The sequence below is a fragment of the Triticum urartu genome, chromosome 5 (assembly GCF_003073215.2).
Source record: "Triticum urartu cultivar G1812 chromosome 5, Tu2.1, whole genome shotgun sequence".
Lineage (NCBI taxonomy): Eukaryota > Viridiplantae > Streptophyta > Magnoliopsida > Poales > Poaceae > Triticum > Triticum urartu.
This window is the reverse complement of record NC_053026.1, coordinates 650,033,318-650,049,110: the sequence shown is the minus strand read 5'-3', so window position 1 is coordinate 650,049,110 and position 15,793 is coordinate 650,033,318. Positions and strand designations below refer to the sequence as shown.

At 42.0% G+C, this 15,793-nt stretch overlaps 1 pseudogene; it reads left to right on the top strand.

The window, feature by feature from the left end:
- Positions 1-13,961: 13,961 nt before the first annotated feature.
- The window catches only part of LOC125507622, a 6,686-nt pseudogene continuing 4,854 nt past the window's right edge, over positions 13,962-15,793 (top strand).

The following is a 15,793-nucleotide window of genomic DNA, read 5'->3' as shown; positions in this document are numbered from 1 at the left end:
AGCCAAATGATCAATCTTATGGCCACATTCATGGCATAGTTTGTTCAAATGATCTCATATTATGCACAAGGGTGCATATTGGAATGGCAAACAATGTTGCCTACGGAAGTTTTCATTTTTGTTGGACGAAAAAACCATTTTCCATTTTTCGAGTGCCCGAAAGGAGGTTTTTTTGGAAGGAACTACCAAATAATTGTTGCAAAATTGGACCAATAAATTTTCTAAAATACTAGGACATATTTAATGCACAATTGACAAAATGGTTGGGTGTAAAAAGTTTTGATCCACCTCTCGTGAAAAAGACAAATTTCTGCTGATTCAGCTGGAAGCGGGTCAAATTTGAACTGCAGCTGCCTCATGGTTTGCTATTTATTTTTAAAAAAAATAATTTCTAGGTACATAAGTATCTATTTAATCAGAGAAACACTAAAAGTTTTCCAAGATTCAACCACTAGGTAGGAACGGTCAAGCCCGCCGTTTTAACCGCATTTTGAAACGGGCATAAAAAATTCAAAAAAAATCGAAAAATTGGGAAACCTTCGCATTGTGTCATTATATGTGGCCAAGTTCCCAGGAAAAATAACAAACTTGTAATACGGCAATTATTTTAAAAAAGTGTTCTCAGAAACGAGTTATCATGTGTGAAGATCAATGGCTTTCAAGCCAAATGATCAATCTTATGGCCACATTCGTGGCATAGTTTATTCAAATGATCTCATATTGTGCACAAGGGTGCATATTGGAATGGCAAACAATGTTGCCTAAGGAAGTTTTCATTTTCTTTGGACGAAAAAACCATTTTTCATTTTCCGAGTGCCCGAAAGGAGGTTTTTTGTGAAGGAACTACCAAATAATTGTTGCAAAATTGGACCAAATCAATTTTCTAAAATACTAGGACATATTCAATGCACAATTGACAAAATGGTTGGGTGTAAAAAGTTTTGATCCACCTCTCGTGAAAAAGACAAATTTCCGTCGATTTAGTTGGAAGCGGGTCAAATTTGAACTGCAGCTGCCTCATAGTTTGCTATTTATTTTTTCCAAAAATCATTTCTAGTTACATAAGGACCTATTTAATCATAAATACATGGTTTGGTGGCGATACGTCGAGGTTTGGGCGGTGGCCGAGGGCCCCAACTCTAGAGCGCGTAAACTCGCATGCCCGTCGCGTGGTCACCGCGTGACCGTAATGTTGCCATGTGTTCTGGGCGGCTTAGGCATGTCTAGTGGGTTGGGAACTCCCCAGGTTGGTGCTAGGAAGAAAATTACAACATAAGATTCTCACGAGAAGACCGATCAATGCTCAAACATGAATTAGCAGCCAAGTGTTTGATTAGCGGTACGGGAAATGCACATGGACAATGGGCGCGAGTTTTGGCTGAGGATGACCATCTACTAAGGAGAATGTCTTCACAAATTTTTAGCTCAAAAGGAGGACCCTAGGTGGTACTTGCTTTGCAAAGTACCACGCTGGACAAAAATATGAATGTTGAAGCTGGGCTCAAAATAATGAATGGATTGAGCTGAAATTTTGTGGAGGATGGTTATTTGGGCATAGGAAAGCATTGTAGAAAATTGATACCATTTGGACATGCCAAATTAGTACTTCCTTCACAATGCTCTTCTATGGACAGAAACTTGGGAAAACTAGTGAGAGAGATTGGATGAATGAAATGAGCTCGAAATTGGTGTAGGTAAGTTACTTAGGTATGGTCATGCGCTGGTCAATTTTCAGATCATTTGGGTAAGCCTAGCTAGTACTTACTTCACAAAGCTTCTCTCGAGGTAGAAACTTTGGAAATTTCCCGAGAAAGATTTACTAGGAAAATTGAGCTGAATATTATCATGTGGCAATGATTTGGGTATGGAAGAGTGCCCGAAAAGTTTGAGGGTAATAGGAGGGGTCTATATAACACTTGCTTTGCAACGTGCCAATTTGGCCATAAAATATAAATTGAACCTGGGCTCACATAGATGATTTGACTGAGCTGCAATTTGGAGGAGGGTGATAATTTGGGCATATGAAGAAACTGTATAAATTTCATGTCATTTAGAGATATAAAAAAGGTACTTCCTTCACAATGCTTCTAGGTGGACAAAAACTTTGGAAATTTGCCGAGGAAGATTCGCTAGGAAAATGGAGCTGAATTTTGTCATGCGGTAATGATTTGGATAGGAAAGAGTTCCCAAAAATTCGTAGGGCAATCAAGAATATATAAATAGCACTTCCTTCATAAAGTGTTGTTGTGAACATAATAGGAAAATGAATATTGTTGAATTAGTTTTGAACTAGGCAAGGAAGGATTTTTACATATTTGATGAAGATATGACCCAAAGAATTTATGAGATTTTTTTGGGAATTTTGGGAATGATAGAAATATAGATTGCTTCACAACCTAGGGCAAAAACTGCCACATGGACATGACACATAGGCAAAACTGATGAGATGGCGCCTAGTCATCACAACCCACCACAATCTACAAGGCTATGACCATCTATATTGGTCATTAACAACTAGAAATAAGGCAGCGGACTAGCACTGTTTGCTTTGTGACCATTTTGTGTAAGGAAATTACGACCTTTCTGACCAAAATGGTCGCAATGGTTTAGAGTTTGAAGCCCCCTGAACAGCTTTTGACCAATTGGTCTAAAATGGTCATAAATTTATGACCAATTCTTCGAGGGTCACTGACAGAAGGTCATAAGTTGACATATTTCTTATAGTGTTAGGCCCTTCGAGAGAGGTGGCCCCTCCCGGTGGACCCCCAGAACCCCTCCGGTGGCCCCGATACAATACCGATATGCCTCCGGTGACCGTATGACAACTTCCTACATATAAATCTTCACCTCCGGACCATTCCAGAACTCCTCATTGTGTCCGAGATCTCATCCGGGACTCCGAACAACATTCGGTAATCACATACAAGTCTTCCTAACAACCCTAGCGTCATCGAACCTTAAGTGTGTAGACCCTACGGGTTCGGGAACCATGCAGACATGACCGAGACAACTCTCCGGCCAATAACCAACAGTGGGATCTAGATACCCATGTTGGCTCCCACATGTTCCACGATGATCTCATCGGATGAACCACGATGTCGAGGATTCAAGCAATCCCGTATACAATTCCCTTTGTCAATCGGTACGTTACTTGCCCGAGATTCGATCGTCGGTAACCCAATACCTCGTTCAATCTCGTTACCGGCAAGTCACTTTACTCGTTCTGTAATGCATGATCCCGTGACCAACTACTTAGTCACAGTGAGCTCATTATGATGATGCGTTACCGAGTGGGCCCAGAGATACCTCTCCGTCATACGGAGTGACAAATCCCAGTCTCGATTCATGCCAACCCAACAAACACTTTCGGAGATACCTGTGGTGCACCTTTATAGCCACCCAGTTACATTGTGATGTTTGGTGCACCCAAAGCACTCCTACGGTATCCGGGAGTTGCACAATCTCATGGTCTAAGGAAATGATACTTGACATTCAGAAAAGCTCTAGCAGACGAACTACACGATCTTGTGCTATGCTTAGGATTGGGTCTTGTCCATCACATCGTTCTCCTAATGATGTGATCCCGTTATCAATGACATCCAATGTCCATGGTCAGGAAACCGTAACCATCTATTGATCAACGAGCTAGTCAACTAGTGGCTCACTAGGGACATGTTGTGGTCTATGTATTCACACATGTATTACGATTTCCGGATAACACAATTATAGCATGAACAATAGACAATTATCATGAACAAGGAAATATAAAAATAACCATTTTATTATTGCCTCTAGGGCATATTTCCAACAATAATAATATAAATTATGTTTTCTACAATATTTTACATAAGAAATGGACAAAAAAAATCTCCTTTTTAGTATTTCTCACCATATATTATATATGCACATTTTTATTAAAACATTTTACATAAAATCAGGGAAATACATAAGAAATGGACAAAAATCACTAATAAGATAATAATACTAAAGAGGATAATAATACTAAAGAGGATAATAATATAACATTTTACATAAATCAGGGAAATACTTTTCAGGGGATACATAAAATCACTAATAAGATAATAATACTAAAGAGGATAATAATATAACATTTTACATAAATCACTAAAAAGTATTTCCCTGATTTTTTGTCCATTTCTTATGTAAAATGTTTTAATAAAATTAATTAAAACATTTTTATTTCCCTTATTTTATCACATTTTTATTAAAACATTTTACATAAAATCAGGGAAATACTTTTTAGTGATTTATATAAGAAATGGCTTTACCCGATTAAGCCGGTCCATAAGTGGCCACTGCGGGCGAGCTGTTTTTCGCAATGGACAAGGCATATGGGTGCTCTTCTGGTAGAGGCCACCTAATTAAGATGTAGATGTACATTCATTGCTGTGGGTGTTTGGTAGTACATAGTACGGCGGAGGACAAGGCAACGTGTTAATGGTGATCAGGTTTAAGTACCCAAGATATCAGCTACGACAATAGTTGTCCTTACGACAAACTTGGAAATGATGGGTTTTTTTGTGTGGCTGGACTTGGAGATGATGTTGAAAGAGAAGTGATGGCTCTGAAAGCCTTTGTAGAACGTGTTTCTTTGGTGGAGGTCACAAAAAATGTTAATTATGTATTTCGAAAATGTTAAACATGTGTAAAACAATGTTCCTTATGTATAAAAAATTGTACAATGTATTAAAAAAAGTAGACATCAATGTTTTTATTAATCATGTATTAAAAAATGTTCAGTGTGTACAAAAACATTATATGACTGTATAACAATAATGTACAATATTTATAAAAAACACAAATGAAAACATAAATTTGAAAAAAAAAATGTTAATCATGTCTTTAAAAAATTTCGAAATGTATAAAATAAGGTTTAGATGTATATAAAAGGTACAATGTGTATTAATAAGTTAGACACATAGTCAAAAAAACAAAAAAGGAAAGGAAATAAGAAAACAAAAAATAGAAAAATAAATAAAAAATTAATGAAAATCAATGAAAATATGAAGGAAAAACATATAAAAGGAAAGAACAGAAAAAACCCAAAGAAAACTGATGAAAGTAGTAAAAAGAAATAGAAAAAAATGAAAGAACCGATGGAATCCAAAGAAAATTGATGAAAATTACAAAGCAAACACAGAAAAGAAACGGAAAAAAATTAAGAGGAAACAAAAGAATACCGAAGAAAACACAATGAAGCAAAGAAAAATTAAAAAATCTGATGAAAAACGTAATGAAGAACTCTTTTTTGCGAGATTAAAGAACACTAAAAGGAAGAACAAGAAAAAGTGGTGAAAACCGGATCAGTCCTACCAATAGAGAGAAACATCCCCTCGACTAAAAAAGAAGAACAAACCAACAAACTGTACAGAAAGTGAGCCCTTTAATGAAAATAAAAATCAACAAAATGACCGGCCCAAAAAACATAGATACACAGAAAACCTTGAACCGAGACATACACAACCATCCAAGGGTTACACCTTGTGGGGCTCCCGTAAGGCTCACTTTATTGGCGTACGAGCGCGTCGAGGGATGCGCCCAGCTGCCCCCATGTGTCGTCTTCTTGGGGCCCCCTCTCGATTTCGGTCTTTTATTTTTTGTATGTGTTTTCATTGTTTTGGCCTTTTGGTTTTTGCCGGCTTTTCATGCGTTTTGGAGCAATTTTTTTCTACAAAGCACACCTATGCTTCTCTATAAAGAATGAAAGTTTGTGCTTCCACGAAGAGCATAGATTTACTTCTCGTGGATGCACAAGTTTGCTTCAGTGAGATATGCTTCTCCGAAAGAGAATAAAAATCCGTGCTTTCACAAGAAACACAATTTCGTGTCTCGTGCAAGCACATATTTCCTTCCGTAATGCTTCTTGAAAAAAAGAGTATGTGCTTCTTGAAAAAGGAAAAAGTGAAAACCCGCAACTATGCTTCTGCGCTCCAGTTTTTTCTTTCTATTTTTTTTCAGTATTGGTATTTTTGTTGTCGTTTTCACGGTTTTCTTTTTTACCGTATTTTTTGGGTTTTTGGTTTCCTACCCGGTTTCCGGTTTTTCGTGAAAATAAAGTTTGTCGCAACCTATTAATGTAAGATCTAGTTTCTAATATCTCGACGTGAAAAATCTAACGATGAAAACGGCTTAGAATTTGGACGCACGGTTCAAGCTATAAAATATTTTGAATAAACAAATCTAAGAAAAAAAGGAAAACACACAGGCTGTGAAAAGTAGTGTCACTTGTTAGCGCCTGAGAAAGTGGGATGACCTTTGCCAGGGGTACCATTAACAAGTGATTTTGAAATCAGTACCGGCGACACATAACCCTATATGTATGGGCGAGACATAATACAAATCAGTACGGGCGGGAAACAAGAGCTCTTATTCATAACCCTATATCGCGCGGCTGTGCTGGGCCAAGATAAACGCTCTGATGCAGGAAACAGAAAAACCGGCTCCTGCTGTTTGCCTTGGTTTTCTTTCAAAAATAAAATAAATATATTACTAAGACCTGCTTCAGTAATGGATTTTAAATAAATATGTTGATGAATTTTAAAAATGGACTTAATATTTTTTTATAAATTTAGAAAGAAAATATTTTTTAAAATATTCATAAATGCTTACATTGTTCTCATATTTAAAATAGAATACAAGAATTCAATATATTTTTCATGAATTTGAAACCCTGAAAAAGGTGAAAAAGATAATCAAAAGGAAGTAAAACTTGTGAAAAATAAATAAAAATAAATCACGAAAAGGGAAACCTGAATGCAGGGAAAAAACATGAAACAGGAAAGTGAAAGAAAAAGTCAGATTTTTTTCTCTGATAAAATAATTTTCTTTTTCCATGTATAACCATAGTTTCCAAATGTTTGTAAATTTTCTCCAAAATACTCTAACATATATTTTTTATGTTTTGTATGTATGTGTGTAAAACATGAACTTTTTTTATTGAAACAGTTTATATAATATCTGTGGATTTTTTTTGAGATTTATATATATATAAGTAAAAACTTTAAACGATTAGCGAGTCGCACTAAGACGGTCCATAAGTAGTTGCTGGCGAGCTGTTGCTCTGAATGGACGAGGCATATGGGTTATCTTTTGGTGGAGGCCACACAGGATGTGGGTGCTTGTTAGGGCATCTCCAGCCGGCCCCCAGGATGCCCCCCACGAGCACTTTTTGCACGCCGGCGCCTAATTTTTCTCCCAGTCGGGGCCCCAAGAGCTCAGTTTTCGCCGGATTTGGCTAAAAATAGTGCCGGCGGTCCCTGGCGAAACCCAGCCCATCGGGGAGCACTTGGGGGTGGAGAGAGAAGATTTTGCATGCGTTTGGCCCACATTCAGCCTCCCACTCCCTCTCTCTCCAACCTTTTTCTCTGCCCAGGCCCGCCTCCCCACCTGTCGCCTCCCCGCCTCGCTCGCCGCCTCCACGCCAGGAACCCGTCATCCTCGTTCGTGTCGCCGCAGCCGAAGGCCATGCCGGGGAGCTCCGTCTTGGCCAGCGTCAAGGACTCAGCGGCCAGGAAGTCGTGGTCCAGGCGGCCAGGAAGCCCTGCGTCGACGAGGCGTGCGATCGGCGACGCTGTGAGCGGGCGCGGGCGGCAAGGCTTGCCACGGGCGGCCCCGGCCACGGGCAGCCACGGACCCCGAGCGTCGCGACCATGGGGGTTGCGGCTTTGACGCCGGCGCCGAGGGGGATGGCGCGGCCGCCTTGGACGCGTTCGCCATGGCTGTGGCAAACGGTCGAAGTCGGGCCCGTGCCCGTGCCCGGCCAGGCCCCAAGCCGAGGAGACCACATGGCGGACCTGGCGACGAGCCGACCATGGCGACAAGACGACGCTGCCACCGTCTAGCAGACGCGGCGGAAGTGGTGGGCTTCAGCGGCCGGATCTTGCCTTCGTCGAAGAGCTCGTCGACAGCTGATCCGGCTCCTGCGGGCGCGAGCGGCCAGGCGCGAGCAGCACGAGCGCGCGAGCGGCCAGACGCAGGCGCGAGCGGCCGGGCGCGGGCGAGCACGCGAGCGGCAAGCAGCACGGGCGCGGGCGCGGATGCAGATGGGGCGGATACGGTGGCGCAGTGAGTACGACGGGCCTCGCTTGGGGTGGATACGACTGGAGATTTTCTCGTTCGCAGGACAAAATTCTCGCCGGCAGCCCCCCAAGCGGCGATAAAAACGCCTCCTGGGGGGCCGAACGGCTGGAGATGCCCTTACATACGTGGAAGGGAAGACAAGGTGTTAATGTTGAATGTGCAAAATCGTAAGATTTGAAGAATGGGCTCATGTTGGCAATTCATTTAGGCTGCAATAGAGTTGTTGTTAACACTGATAGCCAGTTGGTGATTGATGCAATGATGCAGGGCGGATCACTTTTTAGAAGGTGCTCCGGCTCGGCATCGAGGAGTCCAAGCGTCCCGCGAGGGCGGCCTCCCGGGCGAAAGTAGCCCGACTCTTACTAGTAGAAAAATGGCCTAATGTAAAGCTCATTAGTCCCGGTTTGTAATTGAACCGGTAATAATATGACCATTAGTGCCGTTTCGAACGGCTAGGCGGGCGCTCGTTAGTATCGGTTCGTGACACAAACCGGTACTAAAGAGGTTGTGGCAGGCTGTTGCCAGGCTTGGGCCCCATCAGCCCCTTTAGTACCGGTTCATGCCGCAAAACGGTACTAGATTTTTTTTAGTTGATTTTTTCGGCAACGTTTTTTACCACCTTAAATATGTTACTTCTCAAACTATTACAATCACTTGGTCTTAATTGAACTCTACGTGTATAATTTGTGGCCGCAATATGAGTCTTCTCCGGTTTCTAAATCGGTGAGGACTCATATTGACAATTCAGATTGTACACAAAAAGATCATTGATAATCAATGTATTTTTTATGTATATTTTTACATGTTTACACATAGCAGTAACGCGTTTTGGCTGAAAGGCGCTACTGATCAATGTATTTTTGATGTATATTTTTACATGTTTACACAACCGCTTTCGAGGTATCAGAGTTTCGGACGAAAACTCATCTGTTACAAACGCATTTCATTTTTTTAAACTTATTACAACTCCAGACTTTTCGTGCGTTCATTATGCACCATTCAAAGTCACGTCATCAACTTTCAACCCTTCCTGTCTTCATTTTCTATTTTTCATACATTTACTGATTTGTTTTGAGCTAAATGACTCTGAAATTGAAAAGCACTACAAATAAACTTTGAAAATGTGAAACTTGACATGTACCATCATTTCAACCACATAGCATGTGCAAAAAATTAGATATGATTATGGCAAAACTGGATGCACTTCATGTACAAACTAGACAATCTCTTTCGAGGTATCAGATTTCGGACGAAAACTCATCTGTTAGAAAGGCACTTCATTTTTTAAACTTATTACAACTCTAGACTTTTTGTGCATTCAGTACGCACCATTCAAAGCCACGTCATCAACTTTCAACCCTTTCTGCCTTCGTTTCTATTTTTCATGCATTTACTGATTTATTTTGAGCTAAATGACCCTGAAATTAAAAAGCACTATAAATGAACTCTGAAAAGGTTGAAACTTGGCATGGTAGCATCATTTCACTCACATAGCATGTGCAAAAAAGTAAAGAGAGTTCCGGCAAAAACTGGATGCACTTCGTGTACAAACTGGACAATCTCTTTCGAAGTATCATGGTTTCAGACGATAACTCATCTGTTACAAAGACATTTCATTTTTTAAAACTTATTACAACTCCAGACTTTGCGTGCGTTCAGTATGCACCATTCAAAACGACGTCATCAACTTTCAACCCTTTCTGCCTTCATTTTATTTTTTTCATGCATTTACTGATTTGTTTTGAGCTAAATGACCCTGAAATTAAAAAAGCACTACAAATGAACTCTGAAAAGGTTGAAACTGGGCATGATATCATCATTTCACCCACATAACATGTACAAAAAAGTAGAGAGGGTTACGACAAAAACTGGATGCATTTCGTGTACAAACTGGACAATGTTTTTCGAAGTATCAGGGTTTCGGATCAAAACTCATCTGTTACAAAGGCACTCATTTTTTAAAACTTATTACAACTCTAGACTTTATGTGCGTTCAGTATGTACCATTCAAACCCACGTCATCAACTTTCAACCCTTTATGTCTTCATTTTATATTTTTCATGCATTTACTGATTTGTTTTGAGCTAAATGACATTGAAATTGAAAAGCACTACAAATGAACTCTGAAAGACTGAAACTTGGTATGGTATCATCATTTCACCCACATAACATGTGTGCAAAAAAGTAGAGACGGTTACGGCAAAAATTGGATGCACTTCGTGTACAAAACTGGACAATCTCTTTCGAAGTATAAGAGTTTCGGACGAAAACTCATCTGTTAAAAGGCATTTCATTTTTTAAACTTATTACAACTCCAGACTTTGTGTGCGTTCATTATGCACCATTCAAAGCCACGTCATCAACTTTCAACCCTTTCTGCCTTTATTTTCTATTTTTTTTATGCATTTACTAATTTGTTTTGAGCTAAATGACCCTGAAATTGAAAAGCACTACAAATGAACTCTGAAAAGGTTGAAACTTGGCATGGTATCATTATTTCACACACATAACATGTGCAAAAAAGTAGAGACGGTTACGGCAAAAATTGGATGCACTTTGTGTACAAACTGGACAATCTATTTCGAAGTATCAGGATTTCGGACGAAAACACATCTGTTACAAAGGCACTTCATTTTTTTAAAATTATTTCAACTCCAGACTTTTTGTCCATTGTGCGTTTATAAATCAATGCGGCTGCCTTTCGCTTGGCGAGGTGGGACTAAACTGTGTGCATCGTAGGGTGGCAACGCACCCCCTTTAATACCGGTTCGTGGCTCCAAACTAGTGATAAAACACACTAATATTAAACATAAGAAAAAAGAATCACAAAAAAAATCTATTTTTAAAGTTAAGTTATTCACAAACTAGTGATTCACACAAATTTCAAATAATTCAAATTTAAACTATTCAAACTTGAAAACTAGTGGCACTAATAGAAAGTTTGTAATTTTTTGTACCCAAAGCAAAAATATTCACAAAGAAACTCTAAATATAGCAAAAAACAAATCAGAAATAAACAAAGCAGAAAAGAAAAAAACTACATATAAAAAACACCTTTGTGCGCTGGCCAGTGGACCCGCTTGTCCCTGGGCCAGGATGCAGGCCCGTAAGGCCCAGCGGGCCCACAGGGCAGGGCGGCAAAATTAGGTCCGGAAGCCTGCTATAGAGAGGAGATTGAGAGAGCTGCCACACTGGTGTTTATAAACCAGTGCGGACGCCCCTCGACTAGCGAGGTGGGACTAAATTTGCAGCACCGCACCTGCGCCAGCGCACCCCTTTAGTATCGGTTCATGGCTCCAACCGGTACTAAAGGGGGTACCGGTTGGAGCCATGATCCGGTACTAAAGGGGGTCGCTTCCCGCTGTTTGGCCTGGCCAAATTTGACTTTTAGTACCGGTTGGTGGCTCCAATCGGTACGAAAGGCCCTTCCTATATATATAGCACTTATGGAAATTTTAGTTAGTTTCTTCTTCATCTGCTTCGTCGCGTCGCGCCCGTCCCCGTCCCCGTCGCCGTCGTGCCAGTCCCAGTCCCCTCCCTATATGATCCAATTAATTAAAATTTTACTATAGAACTAGTTTATTTTTAGTAAGAAAATTAATAGAACTAGTTTATTTTTAGTAAGTGCTTAGTTGAATTAGTTGAATTAATAGAACTAGTAAGTGTTTATCAATTAATGTTTCAACTATGAGCATAGAAAATGTCTGACAACGAAAAGGATTTCGGTATGTGCGAATACTACGAAGATGAGCGCGACATGTGCGACATAAATTTCCTAGTTGATGGTAGGCGCCTCAGCGTCAAGCTGGATGAGATATTCGAAGTGGATACAATAAGTCGCAACGACAAGTCTTTTTTCGTAATTAAGCACGACTTATACTTCATTTGCTTCAACTTATAATTTTAAATTTTTACTATTCTACTAGCGTATCCCCTGCCATGCAAGAATTTTTGTTTTGGATAAGATTGGTTTCAGTCCTATGAAAACTATGGAAATAAAGAGAGTTTACTTGAAGACCGAGTATGGTTATACTTTCTACGCAAAATTATACAAGGCTTATGCATTTGAGCCTGATATGGTTATCACTTTTTATATTCGTCCGGAAGATGATATTGAAGGTAATATCGACATCTGAGTCGATGTGCAGACGCCTTCAGTTTTACCATTATGTGAGTTTCTCAACCATATTTATGTCTTCGATATTGTTTATTCAAAAAAGTTGACAACTAATTTCTATTGACAACTTATTTCCATTCAAGTAAATATGTTCGGCGCTTGGTAGACACGACCGACCGCTGTCCCGGGGCTGAACTAAACTGCGAGGAGATAACTCATTATGTTTCATGGCTTGAAGATCTTGATGCTGTCAAGAGAAATTATTTTCCTAGACTTTCAAATCTTAGTACTTAAAACGTGCGACCAATAGTGTTCGTATTGAACTACGGTCACATCTATTTAGAAAAGATGGTAAGATTTTTTACTATTTGTCCTCAGTGCATCTTTTGCATACATTATTGTTTAAGCCAAACTTCATTGCTAAGTATGTTACTATACGATATTCTTCAACAGAGACTCCCGGTGATAGTTGTGCCTCAGTGGATCGAGACTAACGGTCGCATGTCAATGGTTAGTTTACGGTCAAGACATCCTACAACGCACATGAGTGCATTTAGTATTTCTAAAATCGAGGAATGCATAATAGTGAAAGACTGGAGTAAAATTATGAAAGATCACAGAGAAGTACTAGGGGGCAGCAATCAGAAACGCAGCCCACGATTAGGAGACAGGGGGCAATAATCCTAGCTAATTGATCAAGTAATATATATGGATAATCCATATTACTTGATCACTTAGGATCCATCCACTTAATACTAATCCGCGGTTCTTTCATCTAATGATTTAATAACTCATTATAATATAAAAAATCTCTAAATTAAATGGAAAACACAAAATTAAAGAAAAAATAAATAATAAAACCAGAACTCCCAAACCTTTTAGTACCGGTTGGTGTTACAAACGGTACTAAAGGACTCTACGCCCCCGACGATGGCTCGTGCCACGTGGTGGCCCTTTAGTGACGGTTCGTGCTGAACCGGTACTAAAGAGGGGGGGGGGGCTTTAGTCCACACCCTTTAGTGTCGGTTATAGAACCGGCATTAAAGGGCCTTTCGAACCGGTGATGATGCCCGGTTCTGCACTAGTGTGTCCAAGGACTTGCGTTGCCCGACATCTAGTTGGGATCATCTCTTCCTCCTCCTCCTTCTCCTCCTCGTTTGATAGTGGCATGCCGAGAGACGACAACAATGACTCCCCTCCGGCGGCGGACACCTACGCTGAGGAGCACAACCAGCACTCCCGTGACCCCAAGAAGAATGGACTTGTGAGGAAGTGGTGAAGTCGGGCGCCCTCCCCCTCCGTTTATCTATCGTTTGTATCTAGGTGTGGTGACGAACCTATACATTTTTGGTCCGATTGCAAAACCGGAGCTATGCTATGTTCAAATGTGACCTATGTTCATCTCACATTGCATGGTTGTATGGATTTGGGAGACAAATAATGGGTGATCGATCACTGTCCAGGGACTATAGGAAGCCAAACTTGACTCTCATGATTGTAGATGCTCTAACAGACATGCTACACACATTCCTAGCTAATGGACCTGCCAAGCAGCTGATGTAGTCCTGTACGCGCTTGGATCTCAATGCTTTCGAAACGGTGAAGACGACTAAAACAAGTTTCTGGTCAGTCAACTGCCCCCAAATTTGTTTTGAGGACTGACCTCTAGGGGTCTAGCTGGTCCAAAATATACTAGGAGAAGCAACTGGTAGTCTTATAGAGAAACTAAAGATTGACGCGCGAATGGAGGAAAATGGCCAGCTCGATCAACTGCTCCACATGAAAAAGACGACACACCCGACGACGAGAGAGCAGACCAGCCGAGACTTGGAGACTTTTCCTCCTCCGATGTCATCGTCGCGCGTCGCCGTGATCGGCGCGGGGGCAGCCGGCCTGGTGGCGGCGCGCGAGCTGCGGCGCGAGGGCCACGCGCCTGTCGTCTTCGAGCGCGCAGCCGGCGTGGGCGGCACCTGGCGCTACGACGACGCGGCCTCGGCGGACCCGCTCGGTGCCGGTGGCGTCCACGGGAGCCTCTACGCGTCCCTCCGCACCAACCTGCCCCGCGAGTGCATGGGCTTCCTCGACTTCCCCTTCGTCGCCGATGAGGGCTCCGTTGACCCGCGCAGGTTCCCCGGGCACCAGGAGGTGCTCCGGTAACTCGAGGCGTTCGCGCGGCGGTTCGATCTCCTCAGGCTGGTCCGGCTCCAGACGGAGGTGGTCGGCGTCCGCCGCAGCTGTGACGAAGCAGGCGCCGCGGGCTGGAGTGTGTCGTATTGCTCGAGGAAGCTCGCCGGCGCCGGAAGCGACCTAGAGGGGGAGCAGTCGGAGGTGTTCGACGCCGTCGTCGTCTGCAACGGCCACTTCGCCGAGCCTCGCCTGGCGGACATTGCCGGTAATGCATCGATCCATGCCAGTCATGTTACATACTGTGTATGCACGCGGTACTGGTCAGTGAAGTTACTAGTAGGCATTTTCATGGCGATGGATCGATGTAGCGAGATGAATGATGTGCAGGCATAAGCGGCTGGCCCGGGAAGCAGATGCACAGCCACAGCTACCGTGTGCCCGACCCGTTCCACGGCCAAGTGCGTCTCATCTACCCACCCTCCGTTTCCATTTTACTTTGCATATTAGTTTTGTCCTAATTAAGTCCACCTTTATAAAGTTTGATCATGTATATTTTTCGAAAAAGGACACTTTATTACTTAAAAGTTTGACCATGTATATAGAAAACAATATGGCTATTTACAGTAAATAAGCATGCATAATGTGGAACGGCCATGTATATAGTAGTATCATCCATCGCCTTAATTTCTTCTTAATGTGTGGCCGGCCACACTGCTTGTTCTTAATTTTGTGGCTAGGCTGATTAAATTTGCAACATGCATGCATCTTATTGGTAGGTCGTGGTGATAATTGGGTACAATCCCAGCGGGATGGACATCTCGAGGGACATCGGCGGCGTGGCCAAGGAGGTCCATGTCGCCATTCGAGCGGCGCCTGCCGAGATGCAGAGCAGCACTGCCCATGCCAACCTGTGGCTGCATCCCATGGTAATTGGTATACACAATATATATATCATCTCATGACGCCCAGATCCAATCCCCTCGTCACATCGAGCTACTTTTTCAAATGGTTGGATGCACCGATGTTAAATACTTTCGTATCGTTTTTTATTATCTATGCAATCTATCATTTTATTTATGTAAATTTATCATTTTTTTATTATCCATGCTTCCGAAAATATTGTAAAAAATGAACGCGCGCTATATTTTTTACGAGCTGCATTTTAGCGCGACTGCTGGAGTCAGCGCTGCGCGTCGCGTCAAACCAGATGATGGGCGCGCGGCAAAGCTGTTTTTTACGCGCGGCGTGTTCGGCGCCTGTTGAAGATGCTCTAATCACGTCAAGCTACTTCTTCGAATGGTTGGATGCAGATCGATCGTGCCGAGGAGGACGGCAGCGTGGTGTTCCAGGATGGCGGCCGGGTGAAGGCGGACGCCATCGTGCACTGCACTGGGTACGTACATCTTGCCGAATTAAGGCTCCACCGAGGTCTCAAATTATGCCGGCAAT